Source organism: Pelodiscus sinensis, chromosome 25 (genome assembly GCF_049634645.1).
Source record: "Pelodiscus sinensis isolate JC-2024 chromosome 25, ASM4963464v1, whole genome shotgun sequence".
Taxonomy (NCBI): Eukaryota; Metazoa; Chordata; order Testudines; family Trionychidae; genus Pelodiscus; species Pelodiscus sinensis.
The window spans coordinates 3,992,021-4,004,057 of record NC_134735.1 but is presented as its reverse complement, the minus strand read 5'-3'; the positions used below and the strand labels follow the sequence as shown (position 1 = coordinate 4,004,057).

At 60.2% G+C, this 12,037-nt stretch overlaps 1 long non-coding RNA gene across 1 annotated transcript; it reads left to right on the top strand.

The window, feature by feature from the left end:
- The first annotated feature begins 10,161 nt into the window (after positions 1–10,161).
- LOC142819947 (uncharacterized) lies at positions 10,162–11,832 on the top strand. The gene is made up of 3 exons (XR_012897632.1): positions 10,162–10,353; positions 11,355–11,521; positions 11,640–11,832. It is a non-coding gene; the product is annotated as an uncharacterized LOC142819947 (long non-coding RNA).
- The last annotated feature ends 205 nt before the right edge of the window (positions 11,833–12,037 follow it).

Genomic DNA, 12,037 nt, shown 5'->3' with positions numbered 1-12,037 from the left:
CGAGGTCAGGAAACAAGGAGGCCACCGGGCTGCCGAGAGGCCGGTGGGAAGGCAGTGGATCTGCCACGGGGCAGGTGAGCGGTGGCTGGAGAGTTGGCACCCACATTGGGAAACTGGAGTGACATCCGCACCCTCCATCACGGAAGCCTTCGGCCCATTGCATGGGGGGGGGCTGCAATTCGAAACAAGGCTCCAGCTCTTCCCTGACCTTTCGCTGACAGTTCATCATTCTGACCTATTCCTCCCGCCCCCTCCAACAGCCCCACTCCTAGGTCCCTGGCTCCCTCTCGGCTGCCAATAATGACTCTGACATTTCCATTTTAAAGAGAGCGAGCGGAAAAGCACCTTCTGCTCAGTCACCGCTGACATTTGTGTTTTCAGGAGACAGGGATTCCATTTGCTGCGTCAGCCCCGCCTTCCCAGCGTTGATACCCCAGGGGGGAAACTGAGGCAACGAGCCAGGAGGTGGTGCCCAAGCTCACCCAAGAAACTAGTAGCGAAGATGAGGGGCAGACCAGATGGCACCTAAGGGGTCACACCCCCTGCTGGTAGAAAGCAGTGTTGCTTTGTTAAAGCCACTGGAACTACGCCAAATGACATCTCCTCTTTTTCTAGTGGTGCGGTGACTCAGAGGAGATCCCAGTGGTCCCTTCTGGCCTTGGAATCTATGACCCAAAGCGGGAAAAACCCCACCCTTCGCCTCCGTGCCGTGAAGTTTCCAAGTCAGTTCTCTGTGTGCAGCAGAAACTGCATCCCCGCCCCCCCAGCCAACTCCACGTTCAAGTATCTCCACAGGGGAGTTTTCGAAAGGGGGAAATGGCATTCTGGAAAGAGGCAGGCCTCCCATCCCGGACAAAGAAAGAGCTTTCCCCTCCCTGTCCTGAGCAAGGGGACTCGCAAATCACAGCTCCAGCATCTCACCCAGAATGCTCAGAACCAGGCAGACAGGCCTGGGCCAGCAAGCCACAATCCACGGCTCCTGTAAGCTGGGCATTTGGGCGGCTGCTCAGCTGATTAGCAGAGCGCCCACAGCGAGTCATATGTTTCTATTGGTGGTGCACATTTGCACAGGCCCCGGTGCACATACCAAAATTTATTCCACACACGGATGGCAAAAATCCTCCCAAGGATGACAAAGCTTAGAAGGAACACTGCCCACCATGAGGAGATCTCTCTTTCCAGCCTATCTGGATCAAAAGCCCTTTTAAGGAACTGTCTCCACTCCCTCTTATGCAAACCCCACCACGTGCAACACAGAGGAGGAGACGGGAAACGGGAAAGATGCTTTTAGTGAATCTATTGGCCATGGAGGCTACTTGTCATGTACCCCAATTCCAGCCATCTGCTTACAGGGTGCAGAGGGATAACACAGGAGTTATTAATTACATGTGTCTCAGAAACAGCCAGAAGCCTCAGCCACCCCCTGGTGCCAGGTGCTGGACAGACACACGGCAGGAGACCATGACGTGCTGACACGGGCAGATAGGGGGGGGCGGGAAGCAGGAGAAGTGATTTGCCCCAGGTCCCAGCGGGTCCGTGGCAGAGTCAGGAATGGAAGTTAGTCAGGGAAGTGCACTGGCCTCTAGGGCAGAGTTTCCAAACGATGGGTCACAACCCAGCGCTGGGGGGCGGGAGGTCGGGCGCTGGGGCTCGTGGCTGCAGGGGGATCAGGTGAGCAGTGGGGAGGGGCTAAGGCAGCGACCTGCCTGGCCTGGCACCGCAGACTGCGCTGCGCCCCAGAAGCAGCCGGCAGCAGGCCCGGCTCCTGGCAGGGGTGCGGGGGTTGCACAGGGCTCCCCACACTGCTCCCGCCCCAAGCACTAGCTCTGCACTCCCATGGGCTGGGAACCCGCTGCTGCTGCTTCTGGGGGGTAGCCTGGTCTGCAGGGCCAGGAGCAGCAGGAAGCTGCCTTAACCCCCCTGCTGCACCACTGCCCGGGAGCCAACCAGGTCAGCCCCTCCTGCCCCACCCCCAAAGCCAGAGGCCCCCCAAAACCCCCGCTCCAGTCACATTCTGTCGGGTCGCGGCAGCAACGATTTTCTTCCACAGATGCACCAGAAAAAAAGAGTTTGAGACCCGCTGCTCGTCTGGCTGCCCCTCCCCCCTGCCCCGGCCTGACCCCCGCGTTGCTTTCCACTCGCAGCCGGCTTGGCCCAACGTAACAGAACCAAACTCGGGGCTTTCCAACCCTGGCTGGGAACTTGGCGGCTTGAGAGCAGCTCTATTTCCTGCCCCTCGGCCTGGCAGCAAAACACCAACGCCGAGCCCGCCCCCGGCTTCCCTCCGATGGTTCCGGGGGCTTGCAGGCAGCCGCTCGAGGGCCTTTTCCGCCTGGCTCCGCACTCCGACGGGGAGGAAGAAGGGCCTGATTCTGAGAGACGAGCCCCATCCCATGGCCCAGAGAAAGGCAAACCCCACCAGACACCTGCACAGGGGCCTCCCGGAGGGAATTCCTCCCAGGCCCGAAATTCCCTATAGATCACCAGGGCCTGAGCATCTCAGCCCAGCCAGGCTGCCACGGGGCTTGCGGCAGGGGCGGTTTGCTAAGCTCATGCGGCGCCTGTGAGCGATCCCAGCAGGGCGGGACCGGAGCAGGAGGGGGCTAAGATGAGACCTGGGAGAACTAATGGGGCTCTCAGCAGCCTGGCCAGGGGCAGTCCCGGCCCAGCAGGCGTCAGGGCAGGATGACTGAACGCCTGTGTACACGCCTCCCCCGCACGCCCGCCAGACGCGCCACTAATAAGCCGCACGTGCGATTGATTTAATGGCACGTATTAGCTCCAGGAATTGATCTGCTGCTTCCATTAGGCTAAACGCATTTTTACACACGCGGGTTCCTTCCAGAGCAGCTCACGGGAGGCACAGGTAGCTCGCGATCGCGTCCTTTGCAGGAGGTGATTTATCGGCACTTGCCTGCGGACCTCGTTCCCAGACGGGGAAACACCGCGTAGACAGACAAGTCCGGCCACACACCCCGCAGTTCTGGCTGCCGGGCACAGAGAGGTGTAGGCTGCCCTGCCACGCAGCATGGCAGAGTTGGTGTCACCAACCTGCCCTGAGTGGCGGGAGTCCAGGACCGGGGCTGTCGCCTGCTCTAAGGTCCAGGCAACCGCGCAGCAGGGGGCCAGGTGACCTGCCCCACAAGGGCCAGAGTCGGGACAGCCCACCCGCTGGCCCCTCGAGCTTAGTGTGTCATACTCAGAGGCTTATGGAGCCTCTGAGTCCAAACCAAAACCTAGCATCTTAGAGACCCGATTCCAGGCCTTTGGCCGTCCAGCACTCTCGCCCCTTCGCACCAGCCCCTCCCCGGCTCCAGCCCAGGCCTTGGGATAAGCAGCCGGGGTCTGTGCCTTACAGACCCTCCCTGACTCCTACCTGGGCTTGAGTGCAGGTGTCTCATCTGGCCCCTCTCTCCTTGGAGCATCAGCTTTCCCCAGGATGTTGCTGCCTTCGTCCTTTCTCCTTCCAGGGCCTACGCCAGCCCAGCCTTGGTGCTGCTGCCACGCCAGCCCCATGCTGGCCTGCCTTGGGAGGAGCCCTCCAGCCTGCCTTCCTGCAGCTGGATCTAATCCTCAATCACCAGCTCCCCTCCAGGTGCCTGAGCATGGGCTGCCTCCCCGGCTCCCTTTAACCCTTTCCCTGCTGCGGTGAGATTTATACACCGCCCCCCTCCCGTGCTCCTGCGAGCGTGAAGGGAGAGGTTTTAAGGGACCCCAGCATCTCCGTCAGGACCCCTCCCCGGCCGGCCTGTCTTTCTCCCCAGAGAGACCGGCGCTGGGCTTTGCAACACGTCCAGCCTCGCTCTGCGCACGGGTGGGGAACTATGCCCCTGAGCCCGGGGTGGCATTAAGTGGCCCATGGGGCCAGAGGCAGGTTGCCGAGACTGGCGCCTGGCAGGCCACAGGGGCTGTATTTACCTGCGCATCTGCAGGCGTGCCTGCTTGCTGCTCCCATTGGCCACGAGCAGTGATCTCGTCGATCTCATTGGATCGCTGCTCCTGGCCAATGGGAGCTGTGGGAAGCGGTGTTCCGAGCCACACCACTTCCTGCAGCTCCCATTGGCTGGGGATCGCTGCTCCTGGCCAATGGGAGCTGTGGGAAGCGGTGTTCCGAGCCACACCACTTCCTGCAGCTCCCATTGGCTGGGGATCACTGCTCCTGGCCAATGGGAGCTGTGGGAAGCGGTGTTCCGGGCCACACCACTTCCTGCAACTCCCATTGGCTGGGGATCACTGCTGGTAGCCAATGGGAGCTGTGGGAAGCGGTGTTCCATTCTGCGCCACTTCCCACAGCTCCCATTGGCCGGGAACAGCGATCCACAGCCACTGGGAGCTGCAAACAGCTGTACCTGTGAACATGCAGGTAAATAAAGGGCTGACGACCCACCAAGGGCTGTCGCTGGCGAACCGCCCAGCCCATAGCCCGGTGCACAATGCCCGCCCATGTCTGATCGCGGTGCAGCAGGGCCTGCTGTCCCTATCCATGTCCACTGCTCACACAGCAGCACCCACTCTCCAGCAGGAGTTGGCTCCTCTGACGCATCAGGGCCAACTTAAGTTGACAGCCCAGAGCTGCTTAACTGCCCCTTGGCTAGTGGGATGCTGCGAACTCCTCGCCCGGAGCTCTCCTGCTGGGATTCCTCAGCCCGGGAACTCAGCCCATCCCTCAGGATGCCGCCCCCTGCTCTGGGAATGAAAGGAGCCCGGGAAGCCGGCTGTTTCCAAGGACGCTGGGTGGTGTTGGCAAGCGTGTGGCATCTCCTGGCGGGACCGAGGTGTCCCGGCGATTCTGCAGCAGAAGGGACGGGCTGTGGTTGGAAAGGCAGGCGGGGATCAAAGAAAACAAAGGGCATTGAAAAAAATCTCCCTTTCCCTGCGGACGTGCCAGGGTGGGACTCGGGCAAGCTGGGTTTGATCCCGCACTTGCTGCTGGCAAGTTGCTTCCCCTCCGTGTCCCCTTCTGCACAACGGGGAGAGAGATCCCGATTTCCTCTCTCAGCTTGGAGACCTCGGGAGGAGCTGTGCTTTCCAATAGGAGTTAAGTCCCCAAAGACTTTTCAGGATCTAGGCCTCACTCCTCGTGTACAATATGGGGAGAAGAGCCCGGCATTGTAGAGATAAATGTATTTCAGGTTGCGAGGCGCTCTGATCCAGCGGAGACAGGGACTATAAAAGTACCCAAGCTAGAGAGGCAATGAATGATCTCTCTTTGAACTCCTGCCTTGAAAAGTGCTAGAAATGCGAGATGCAATGGACCTGTGTGTCCTAAGCCCAATACTGCTAACAGTCAATGGAGAGTCTCCAGGGGCAGGGGCCCGCGTTCTGGGCAGAGCAGAATCTGAGTGCTATGCCACACAGCGCAAGTCACAAGAGGAGCTTTGTAGGCGGCCATGGTTTTGTTACAGAAAACTCATTCTGTTAAACTTCTTTAATATTATGCAGTTTCCTAACGATTGCCATCCTCTTCTCCCTCCCGAATCTAAATGTCGGGTCTAATCTAAGCTCGAAGCGTCCATTTAACAAGTGGATTCATGGCACTTGCGGAAACAACTCCATTCATCTGCCCTGTAATAGGCTCCATTTTTTCCACTTAGGCCCATGGCTCGTTAAAACTCCTCTGCGCAGTGGGGGTGTTGTTTTGTGAATTTCATTTCCATAAGAGTGCTTGTGATCTCTCTCAATGCAGCTGGCACCATTTGCCTGACCAACCTTCTCTCTCTCTCCCCCTCCCCCTTCTCTCTCTTCCCCAAAGGATCGTTAACAGTATTAATTTCACAGACACCTTATTGCAAGCCCTGCTTTCCCCTTCCTCCACCTTCCTGTAATTTACATGCTCAGGTTAAAAATATCTTAGCTATTGCAAGAGGGAAAAGCTAACGAGACTGATCCAGTGACAACAGCTGCTCCGACATCTGCTCTTGGTAGCATGGTCCTCTTGTGAGCCCACATGTGCAGTGAGTTCTTCATTCTCAGCTTTACTTCTATGTGGGAACTGAAACATTTTCATCCTGAGGTGTCTGATGGGCTGCCCCTGGTGTTTTCCCAGATTACCTCCAGTCACCCCAATCTTTGACATGTAGGCTGATCTGTGGAGGATCCAAGTCCCAGAAGGCACTGCATTTATGTGGGGCAGGAGGGGGGGCAAAGGGTTGGGGCAGGGAGGGGTTGGGGTGCCTGAAGCAGGTTACCTTGGTACCACAATTCTGGGGGGGCGGGGAGGGACTTGCACTACCTGTCCTGCAAACACAACCCAGGCAGCTCCCATTGGCCAGTTTCCAGCCAATGGGAGTTGTAAGATTATGCTTGGGGTGGGGGCAGCCCACAAAGCCTCTCCCCGCCCCAGGGCTCATGGCGCTTAGAGAACACATGGGCCCTGCAGTGGGGGGTGGCTTAGTGGGCCACATCTAGTCCACAGGCCATATTGTGCCCACTCCCATCTAGATAATCAGGACAAGGAGTAATGGGCTTAAAGTGCAGCAGGGGAGGTTTAGATTGGACATTAGGAAAAAATTCCTGTCAGGGTGGTCAAATATTGGAATAAATTGCCAAGGGAGGTGGTGGAATCTCCCTCTCTGGAGATATTTAAGAACAGGTTAGATAGACATCTGTCAGGGATGGTGTAGACGGAGCTTGGTCCTGCCTTGAGGGCGGGGGGCTGGACTCGATGCCCTCTCGAGGTCCCTTCCAGTCCTATGATTCTATGATTCTATGATACTTAGTCCTGCTTCAGTGCACGGGCTTGGACTTCCTGACTTTTCGAGGTCCCTTCCAGGCCTACATTTCTGCCATGCTAGGAAGCTCTCAGCTGGGTCTCCTACAATATAACAGAGTCAGACGGTTGTACCCGCAGAGGTGAAGTCAGGCGGTAACGTATCACCTGTCCTTGCAGCACCGAGCGCAGTTGGCTGGGTTTGGTTTGCTAACGTGACCCTGCTGATCATAAGTGGACATGGGCGGTGGGTGAACATAGGGCTGGAGGAGGCAAGCCCTCAGCCCCACCCCCTTCTGCCTGAAGCCCCGCCCCTCACAGGACCCAATCCCCACCACAGGGACAAGCCTCCATCCGCCAACGGGAGCCTCCCTGGCCCTAGAGCACGGCGAGGGCGCACTCTGGGGTTGGATTGTGGGCAGGGCCACGCCTGGCAATTTGGGAAGGCAACGCCTCCCCCTGCCTCTCATACCCGCTGCCCATGTGATCGGGGCCTTTGAACGGGCCACTGCTGTTTTGATCTTCCCAGTCCTGTGGAGCTCCCCCTCGCCCTGGACTCGGCCTCCAGTCGGCAGGAGAATTATCGACAACCAACTGGCTCCACTCTCTAATTATCCCGCGGGTCCCCAGCCAACCATTGATTGACGCTCAAGAGCCCTCCACTGCTCAGCAGCTGTTCAAGCCGGTAATTACACGTTCCACCTGCTCCTGCACTCGGCTGCCAGGAGCTAAGGGTCTTCCCAGGGCCCTGACCCCTTGGCAGCACAGGGCTGGAGCGTTGCGCTGAGGCAGGCCGGAGGGGGATGCGGCCCAAGGTGTCCTGTTGGCGTCACCTTCCCATGGCCCCATGTGCGGGTCTATCGGCCCCTTCCTCCCCCAACCCCATTCCAGCCAGGCGCGGGCAGGCGGATCTCAGCTGCGCTCGCTCCGTCGATCTCCACGGAAGCTACTCGAGTGTCGGAGAGTTCAAAACCGGCCCCCTTATCGCTCCCGGAGAGTCGCCATGGCAAAGAGCCAATAGATTCGCCCTTTGTTTTCTCACGTTTCCTGTGCGGGCGATCCGCAGCAGGCCCCACACCGAGCGGAAGCATCCAGCTAGGAAAGCTGCATGAAACGCGCTCCCCGGGGCCCGCCGCTACGAGCGTGCGCTGGCTTTCAATCACGGCGGGGGAGCTGGGCATGGAAGGGAGCAGGGTGAGCTCAGATGCAGGCCTGGAGGTAGATGTTTTCCAGGAGAGGTTGTGCTAATGGTTAGAGCCGGGGGTGGCACCTCATTTTCGGTCAGGGGCCCACTGAGCCAGAGAAATAGCAGTGGGGAGCCACACAGGAGTGAGAAGCAAAAATTTAAAAAAAAAATCACCAAAGACCTTCACTGATGCAGCCCCGGCTCACCCAGCTTGGGGCACCAGGGCTACCCTGTATGCTCCGGCCCTGGGAGAGGGACGCGGAGGCGCAGGGCTTCCTCCAGCAGTGGGGTGGGCCGGTACTCGCACTCCAGCCTCCTTGGGGCGGTTCTGAGGCTCAGAGACTTGTCGTGGGGCTGGAGCGCAAGCGCCGGCTCATCCCGCTGTGGGACGCGGGCGGAAGCCTTGAGCCTCGCTGGGGGCCGGATGCAGGGAAGCCAGGGGCTGGACGCAGCCCCCAGGCTGTAAGTTCTCCACCCCCGGCTTGGAGGAAAGGCCCAGGAGGAGCCCAGGACTGTCTCTCGCGCTGCCTCGCCGTGAGCAAGCGATTTCACCTCGCGCTTGGTGAAGAAGGGCACGATCCCCACCCCACCTTGGCGAGGCTGGAAGACTGAGTCTCTTGGAGAGCCTCTCCCGACAACAGCTGAGTCCGGTAGCGTGCCTGCACACCACTGCCCCCTGCTGGATGGAACCCCAGCGCCTCCGCTGTGTGTCAGAGGCCCTGTATGGAACCTGCTCCTTTACCCAAATGCTAGGGGCCCGCGCCCTTGGGAAAGGAGGCTCGGAGATCCATCACCATGGTCCCAGGGAAGCCCCGAGCGAGTCTGCCTCGTGGGAAGGTTTGGGTGGGACTAAGAGGCCTTGTTACATTATCCGTGGAGGGGCAGAGAGGCAGGACTCTAGGGGATCTTTCTTCACCATCTGCAGCAGAGGAAGCCGCCAGCAAAAGGGGCCTGGGGAGCAGGGCTCTGGGCTCCTGCTGGGAGCGCTTCCCGGGGCTCAGGCTTTAGCCTTAATTGAGCTCACGCAATCCCATTCCCAGCCTGAGCGCCCGTGTGTGCTGGTTGTTCCTAGGCGCTCTCCTCCTAGGACTTGCAGCCCCTTGCTCCGGCTCTCTCCTGCTTCTGGGAGCCGCGGTGCCTTTGGCCCTCCTCAGCTGGGCCTCCTGAGACTGGCCTGCTCCGGTTGGCGGGGAGGGTCAGCACGCTAGCTCTGCCCTGCCCCTCGCTAGCGCATCCTCCTCCAACCCGAACGCGCCGCATCCCGCCTCTGACAAGCGTCTTATGACACCCTGGCCACAGCAGGATCCACCTTCCCTTCCCCTGGCCGGCGGCTCCTGACGACCCTGGAGCTGCTGCGCCCATTGGAGCCGCCAGCCCCTCGCCAGCCGGGGGAGGCGCGCCGCGTCTGTGATGTATCCCGGGGGAGATTTCAAGCAGAAAGGAGTTTATTTTCCATTAGGGACATTGACCTCGCGGGGCCAGCGGCTTCTGAACGCAAAGACAGGCAGGGAATGAGCAATCAGCGGGGACAAAGAGAATCCCGACTCCGACCACCGCGCAGAGATGAGGGTCGCTCGGCGGCGGAGCGGAGGTTTCAATGAACAGCGCTGGGGAGAGGGACGTGCCTGGCCGCCCCCGCTCCGGCCTGGACTCCCTATTCCAGGCATGTCGGTGTGTGTGTGGGGAGGGGAATTTATTGACCTGCTGCTTCCCCATCACAGTCTGAGCAGTTTCCTTAAAGCTTCGTGCCGGGAGGGGAGGGGAGAGAAGAGCAGGAAAAAAACTGGCTGGTAATTAAGTGTCTTGAAGGGGCCTTTCCAGCCCGTCGGCGTGCGGGGAAGGGGCGGATGTTGGACCGTCGGCTTGCCTCTGCTGCACAGCAGCTCTGGAAGGCTGAGCGCTCTCCCCACACCAAGGCATCTCCCCCGCGCCCGGGAGCCCTTCGTCTTCCTCGCCTTCCTGCTCGGGGGTGCTGGGCCCGCTGGCGGCCTCGTCCTACCCCTCACAGCCCTTAAGCGTCCCTCGCTCTCATAGCAGGAACGCCATAGCTCCCCCACCCCACCTGAGGAGGGGGGTATCCCTGCGCCTCCCCCAACGCCCCTGGGAGGGGGCTGGCTCTCTAGCCATCGACACCTCTGCTCCCTTCTTCTTCTGCGTCCATGTGACGGGGCGGTCCAGCCCCGCACCGGCCAAGGGAGGAGCAAACTGGGCAGGCCCCGCCCCCGCAGCAGTGCTGGGCATGCTCCAACTGCAAGCCAGATATAAAGGCCAGGGAGACAGCTCAGTTCGGGCTGGCCTCCGGGGAGGGAGGAACTCCTGCCCAACCTCCAAAGCCCCAGCCCGCCCAGCCACTGTTGACGTCCCCATCGATGCCTCCCCAGACGTCGGGCCCGCCAATGTCACGGCCACTGCCAACCCAGTGCCTGCCGGTGGGATCTCCGTCGGCCAGGGGGCTGGGGTAGGAAGCAACCCAGGACAGGGGGCAGGAAAACCCCCGGCGGGCTCGGTGCGTTTCGGGGAGAACTCCCCGCCGAGCCAGTGGTGGGAACCACCCACCACTGATAGGGCCCTGGGTCAGGGCCCCCTACCCCATCCTCCCAGAGCCTGGACTAGGCCTCAGGGCCTGCGAGCGTAAAGGCTCGACCCCAGGGCCGAAGTGTGCGGGGCTGGGCACCCCGCCACAGTCCACCTCACGGAAAGAGCCCCACGACGGCTCCTCCAGGCACTGCCCCACAGCCTGAGGGGCCCTGCTTGGGCCTGGAAGCACCTCTCCCCTGCAGAGGCCACAGCGCTGAAAGGCACCCCCAGGGTTCTCCACGCTCCAGCCTGCCTCCGCTCGCCCCCATCCCGTCCCCTCGGGACCCGGCCTCCCAGCCAGCACGGTTCCCTGCTCAGCCCGTGGTTTGGGGCCTCGTTATCAGAGCCCACGGCCGGTGTCGGCCCAGGGGAGACATCGCTCTCCGCTCCCTGGGCCTGCTGAGGCGGGCGGGTCGTTTCCTTTGTCTCTGGTTCGGCGCATCACTTCAGCCCAGCTCCGTCTAGGGATGCAGGCCTCTGATTCCCACAGGTGTCCATGGGAGTTAGGCACCTGTCCGGATCTGGGCCTTCCTCCCCCTTTCCTGGCACCACGTGGAGACGGAGGGCAGGTGGCCTGTTCCGAAGACAGCCAAGGCGCTCTGAGGGGGCTCAGCCTCTCGCAGCTTTGGCACCTCCTGCTGTCCACACAGCAGCTTGGTCAGCGTCCAGCCCCGGCAGGACCAGAAATGCAACTCCGAGGCATCTCTTCCTTAAGGCTGCCGCCAGAGCCCATGGCAGGTGGGCCCGCAGCCCTCCCCTGCCCGAGCAGCCACGAACAGGAGTAAGACACGCCCAAGTCCCCGCACCAGCAGTGGATTTGCTACCACGGCGCAGAAACGCACCCGCAGGTAGGCCCACACGAGACAAACTATTTCTGTGCAGACACGCCCAGCTGCATGCGTGAGGGCGGGCGGGCTCAGAGACACCGAGGGCGGCAGCGTCGACAATCCGTTGAAGCACAACACCGGGATTCACGAAAACCGAGTTCCGTCCCTACCTCTGCCCCACGAGACTCCGGGAAATAATGGCGCCACTCTGCTTCCCAGCGGGTAAGAGGCTATAGTCATTCGTTAGTGTACAGTGTGTTGAGCTCCTCTGATGGAAGGTCCTAGAGTCAGGCAGAGTATTATATACCGAGGCTTTATTTTCCCATGTCTTTCCTTACAGTAGTCTCTCGATTTTCCGACCTAAATGGGACCGGAGGATGGACGGATAGCGGAAATGTTGGATAATACGGAATACTAATAAAAAACGTGGGTACAAATATGTATAAACTCAATTTATTATTAATTCTAACGTTCTTATTCATCAATTCGTCACGTTGGCGAGTGGCACGTCGGATAAAGCGGACTGTCAGATAAGCGAAGGTCAGAAAATTGAGACTCTTCTGTATTTGTGCGCCATCAGCACCAATAGGACCGGCCGCTGCTAGACGCACACAACTGCCATGGGGCACACGCAGCCACGAACGCACGCTCAGTACTTGCCGGCCCACCCATGCTGCACGCAGGCACAGTCCCGCATTCCCATATGGCCACCCTGGGACAGAGCCCTGCTCATGCGGG